Here is a 6,060-nt window from a genome sequence, read left to right as displayed (position 1 = left end):
GCAGATAGCCCTCGTGTAGCTTTGCGCGAAAATTAAAAAACAAACAAACAATATCAACAAGCTAACTGTTCGCAAACTTCCAGTCATACCACGCAATCAGCACTTATTTTCACGAGAAAGGGTAGCAAAAAAACTGGAATCACAACAATCCCATTCAACCAGAGTGCCTCGATACAGCTCCAATAGAATTGAGTGTTTTTGGTCAGCTAACTGGTCTTGAAAAGTGACAGGGAAAAACTTATGGAAAGTTTGTGAAGATGTGTGGTCAAAGATTTATCTCGCTGTCCTTACCAGAAGTTTGCTTCTATGAAAATGGATCCGTTAGGCAATAGTGCACAATCATGGTCATCAATACACACACGATCGACTTGGAGCATCGTTCTTATAAAGGGTGCTTAACAGAGACGTCGCTAGGTGCTTAAAACATTCGGGACTCGAGCCTATAGGCGCGAGAATTTTCGGCATTTCAGTATAATATCGATCGTGGTTTTCTATTCTGATTTTTCAAGACATCAACTGGGGATTCGAGGATCGGGACGCACGGGTCCCATGTACCAGTGCCTAGCGACGCCTCTAGTGCTTAGCTTCAGTAAGCCTTCATGAGGATACACAAGGCCCCAATTTTATAGAGATAAAAACAGTATTAGAAATATAGAATAATCTTGCGATACATCTTACAAAGTTTATTTCTAATGTCAGTTTTTAACACTTAAAATTTCCTTTGTCCCTGTATAGTTTCAGTGAAGTTTTCACTTCTACAAGGTGATTATAAAGGAAATTCCATATTTAAAACTATTATATCTACAATATTGTTTGCCCTAAACCTAGAGGAATTAAATATCACCAGAAGCACATTAGTTGGAAAGTTATTTTTGAACTTGAACGGCACCTTAGGCGCACGTGGGCTAACTGCCAATTTAAGGAACCCCCAAGGATTCAGATATAGCCGTTCTAACTTTGAACTATTGACCAGATTATCGATTACCAATCAGCACTATCTGCCGCTGCAAAGTCTTTGTTGGACTCTTTGAACCAAATAAAGGGACTGTTTCTTATCCAGAATAGTAAACAACAGTGAAATAATGTAAACAACAGTGAAATAAACTTATCCAGAATAGTACCCAATCAATAATAGAAAACAATAAGGAAATACACTGATCCAGAATAGTAACTAATTATGAAACAACATGATCCAGTATATTAAACAATCTAGTATAAAAGTACTCACTTTTAATCTGTCCTAAAAACGCGCGCGTACTTCATTTCAACAGATGTAAACTAAAGGTGGAGGTAAATATACTTTAGTAGATATTTTGTATAACAACATATTAAAAGCTTATCCAAGGTTTTAAACATGTCTAACGTCAGGTCGTAGAATAACATTATAAGTTGTTTTTTCTTGATAGTATTAAGTACGGTAAAGTTTAGCCCTAACTAAATTAAAATTAAAAACGTACACAAGTTACAGTGTTAATTTATCTATTTATCTAATATTGGCTGTGCTTAATAATAAAGGCTTAACTAATGTTAGGTCTACCACAAATGGATTTGTACATTTCGGTGTCTGCGATTAGAATTATTTTGCATTATTCTAGTAAACCTGTTTTTAAAAAAGTACTGTTGCAATAAAGATACTAATTTGATCGTAGGCGTTTTGCGAGTCTCTGTTAGTAGTGAAATATTGGGGGGGGGGGGCTGCGTTTGCTGACTTTTGTGTTGTAAACCTAGTGTTGCCAAATAAATAATGCTGAATAACATAATTCAGGGTAGTGAACAACTTTCCAGTTACCCAATCAATAATAGAAAACAATGAGGAAATACACTGATCCAGAATAGTAACTAATTGTGAAACAACATGATCCAGTTAAATGGGATATTTAAGAATATAAAAATGGTTAAAACGGCTTTATGAAAGGAGAAAAATGTGATCAGCTTTTCGATTTCTTTCCCCTTTAGACTTGTAATGCAAGGTATTATCTACGGTATAACGGTTCAGCCTAACTAAACTTATTTAAATAGGCATGGTAAGCTCTGTTAGCTTTACTCTTTCTCTTGTTTTTCTTTTTTAAGAAGTAGTTTTTGATGCGGTTTACTTTATAAGACACAAGTACATGATACGATTTTTTTTTTGCTTTAAAAAAAAAGAAATGTCCTATAATCTTTGCTGAGACACTTTCAATATGCCGTTATCTTCGAAAGCTTGAGGAAGAAAGCCATAGAAACGAATAGAGTCTGATGTGTGGAGAATAAAGCCGTCAGGTGACGTAAGCACGGAATGCCTTATCGGTGTTTTTGTTTGTTAGTTTTCACGTTACATAAAGAATACCAACACTTGATGAGATATCAGGAAGGAGGTTGTTTCATAACGAAGATAACAACCCTTCTTAACGCGTGGAAGAAGTCACGTGAACCATACAGAGCGGGGAAGTAAAAGAGATGAGACTGTATCCGGTGCTCTGCTTTCTCGTAAAGCTACCACGGGCAAATAGTTTCTCGGGTAATAGCAATGCTCTCTAATCAGATCAGCCTCACGCCTTAGACAGATAAAGATTACCGGCGGGCAACAGTGGTTGCTCGCTCGCACCATAAGCCTACAGAGTCACTCATTTATATAGTATGTATGATGTAACATATATTCATGTATAGCTGTAACTGTGAGCACGTGGATGAACAATGCCATCGTATCCTCACTGCCTCGGGTCAACCGATTGCTAAAACCTTAGTAAGCTAAAAGAAGCTAACGCGAAGGAAGTCTGAAGGTAGTAAAAACGAAACCAGAAAATATCTTCTCGAGAATGTGGTGTCGCGAGCCCGGGGCGAGTCGCGTTGTTGTCGTAGAGCCGAGTCTGTTAAAACTATTACACTATATTCTAACCTCTGTACAGCATCAGCGCTGTCGTCACCACACGCGCTCTCTTACAGTCTGAAGCCATCGATCCGACTGCTTGCCTCGAAGAGAAAGAGAGCTTTTACCTTTCTGGTTCGATTTTCAAAGAGTGACGGGCAAAGCTATCTTTCTAATTAGTGATAGCGTAGACGTTTCGGGCCTTGCCGGAAGTCGACTTTCCGTCATCCTTCCTTCACTTCCCTTGGCGAGCTTGTTAAAGATAAGGAAACCGGTACACACAGCGGCTGCATGCAATGAAGCTTCCGTTAGGGGGTTAGCTGAGAGCCGGATACGGGTTGGGAATGGGGAGAAAAGAAGGGGGGGGGGGTTGCTGTGTAGCGGCTATTTCAGCTGCTTCGCATATTTTTTTATACATATGATTAATTTTAGCGTTTGTTTGTTTCTTGTTATTATTATTTTATCACCATCATGATTCGAAAAGGGGGTCCGATTCTCATCATTTCTTTCCCATATTACTCAGTTTCTGGGTTTACAGAAAGCTCATTATATTCCATACAGATAAGGGTAATAAAGCGGCACAATAAATACAACAACAAGGGCTATTTGATCGAAAAAAGTTACCCAAAATGGCACCAACAAACTTTATAGTGTCTTACAAAGCATAACTCAAGCAGATAACAAGGAATAAATTTACACTCAAGCCACTTCAGTTCTAAAGAATCAAAAATTAAATACCGATTATCTTACACGCTCGAAACGTTTGATTTTCAATTAAATTCTCAATAACTACATTTTTATTCCTTCATACATCAACCGACTACTTTCGTTTCAATATTCAGTAATCAGAGGTGCATCCGTTAACAGAAAAGACTCAAGTTGGCTCTGCTATAAGGATAGAGTGAATCCGAGAATTCGTGGTTTGTGACCCGTTGTCACAAAAACGCTCTCCACACTTTAGAGTCATTGGTGCGCTATATATAAGATGGATGGTCAAATTTAACTATTCGGTTAGAAAAGAGTATCCGAAAACATGGCAGTGGATTATTTTGACTAGTTAACTTCTCTCTAGTCTGTCAAATCAAAATTAATGATGATTATGTGTATGTAGGTAGCAGTTTTTCGCAAAATTCTGAAACAAATAACTGTTGTATTTCAGTGATATTTAGCAATACGCAGTATCTAATATCAGTTTAATATTGGGTTAATGGTAAGCGTGAAGTTTAGAACTATGAGATATCAATATTAAACTAGGAGAACAAATTTCATCTGGTGTGTCAATGCTCTGCGGTGGATTACTGAAAAACCAAAATCTTTAACATTCCTGCCCCTCATGCTCCGCTAGATCAGCTGTGTATTTTTTTATTCACCGACTGACTTTAGGTATATTTGTTTGTTTGAAGTTAAGCACAAAGCTACACAATGGACTCTGCCCACCACGGATATCGAAACCCGGTTTCTAGCGTTGTAAGTCCGCAAACATAACGCTGTGCCACTGGGGGCCCCTGACTTTAGGAGAAAGTTTGTTTTGGAATTTTCGCCCAAAGATGCACAAAGAGATATCAGCGCATAGCCGTTCCTAATTTTGAGCTGATAGACTAGGCAGAAGGCACCTAGCCCAAATCACTCACCCTCAACTCTTGGACTACTCGTGTTTAACAAATATTATAGTGCACCCACGGCCCTAAACTACAGAAAGAGTTTATGCAGCAACAGCCTGAGGGTCATTAGCACTCAGATTCACAGTCTGGGCACAGTAAACCCAAGTCTCTTAGGCGGCTTAACGTTGAGTCTCAGGACTTAGCCTTATAACGCTAAAAATCGGATTCCGATACCTGCGGTGGGTAGAGCACAGATAACCCCTTGTGTAGTTTTGATTTTAACAACAAATAACAAAGTCCTTAAGGGATATTTGAATCATTAAAAGATTTTGATTTGTACCTATAAGTAGATTTGATTTCCAACTTAAATTAATTCCAGATACGTAGATTAATCCTCGATCAGCGAACTTAGTTCAGTAGCTCAGGAAATTGCGTTATGTTCAACATATTTATTGAAATTGTAATTGAGAACGTATTTGATTATTACAACAACCATTCACCCAGGCATGGTTGAGCGTATATCGTGCCTACCGGAGTGCGAATCAGAAATCCAAGGTTCGAACCGCGATATACAGTTGAACATGCTCCGCAGTTTTAGCTGTTATAAAGAGGGTTGAGTACGTTATACTAGAACAATTTTTTAACATCCAACTCAGAAAGTCACATGATAACCACAGCCGATATAAGGCCGCGGTAAACGGAATGTATTAAAACTAAATTTGGACATTGTTTGGCGCTTTGTAGGTGGTGTGATGCCATCAAAACTTAATTGATTCTGGGAAGGGTATGTAACAGCCCGTTCTATCGCAAAATATCCATACACTCAGATCATAAAAATGTGTTCAAGTGGGGGATTTAGTATTTTCAAGATAGAGGTAAGTCTTGTATTTGACGACTTTAGAAACTAAGGGAATATGGATAAACTTGAGATACCAGAACCATCCAGAAAGAGATCTGCAACAAGTCGTACCCCAGCCGTGGTAAGTAAAGTGCGGCGTCTTGTACCAGGGTGAGAATCCACGAACATAAATGCTAGTAGTAAAAACCGTTTATGTGACACAACATAGACGAGAAGGATTTCCATCGGGAAGTGAAGCCAATAGGTATGGCTCACCAAGATAAGTCTTCCAGTCATACTTACCGTTTAACCGTCGCATACGTAAAGCAGCTTGTGAACGAAATATATATTCATGCTATTTCATACGAAGACATAAGTCAAGTCACCAGACGCAGCACCTGCAGATTGCTGTGCGCTCAGACTGTTGAAACGGGCGTTGGGAAATCGTAGCTTTCATACACTAGATGAATTATAGAAAGCATACAGGGAAGAGTGACGTGCTTTAACACGACAGCCTTACGATTGAGCCTTTTGCAATTGGAACTATGTTGCAAGGCTATTGCTAAGATGCACGGTCTGAGATAGAGCTTTACCAAACGTGACAAATGTACTATAACGACGTCCTTCATGGACAAGATAACGCTCGAGAATACCTGGACAAGATAACGCTCGAGAATACCTGCAATTTAACTACAAACCACACTTTAGAACACTCAAAGTTATACTGCATACTAGATTTTAGATTAAACAATGCGCACAGTTCAACTGGGTATCAG

Source organism: Limulus polyphemus, unplaced genomic scaffold, assembly GCF_000517525.1.
Source record: "Limulus polyphemus unplaced genomic scaffold, Limulus_polyphemus-2.1.2 Scaffold3917, whole genome shotgun sequence".
Classification (NCBI taxonomy): Eukaryota; Metazoa; Arthropoda; class Merostomata; order Xiphosura; family Limulidae; genus Limulus; species Limulus polyphemus.
This window is presented reverse-complemented; position numbering follows the sequence as displayed.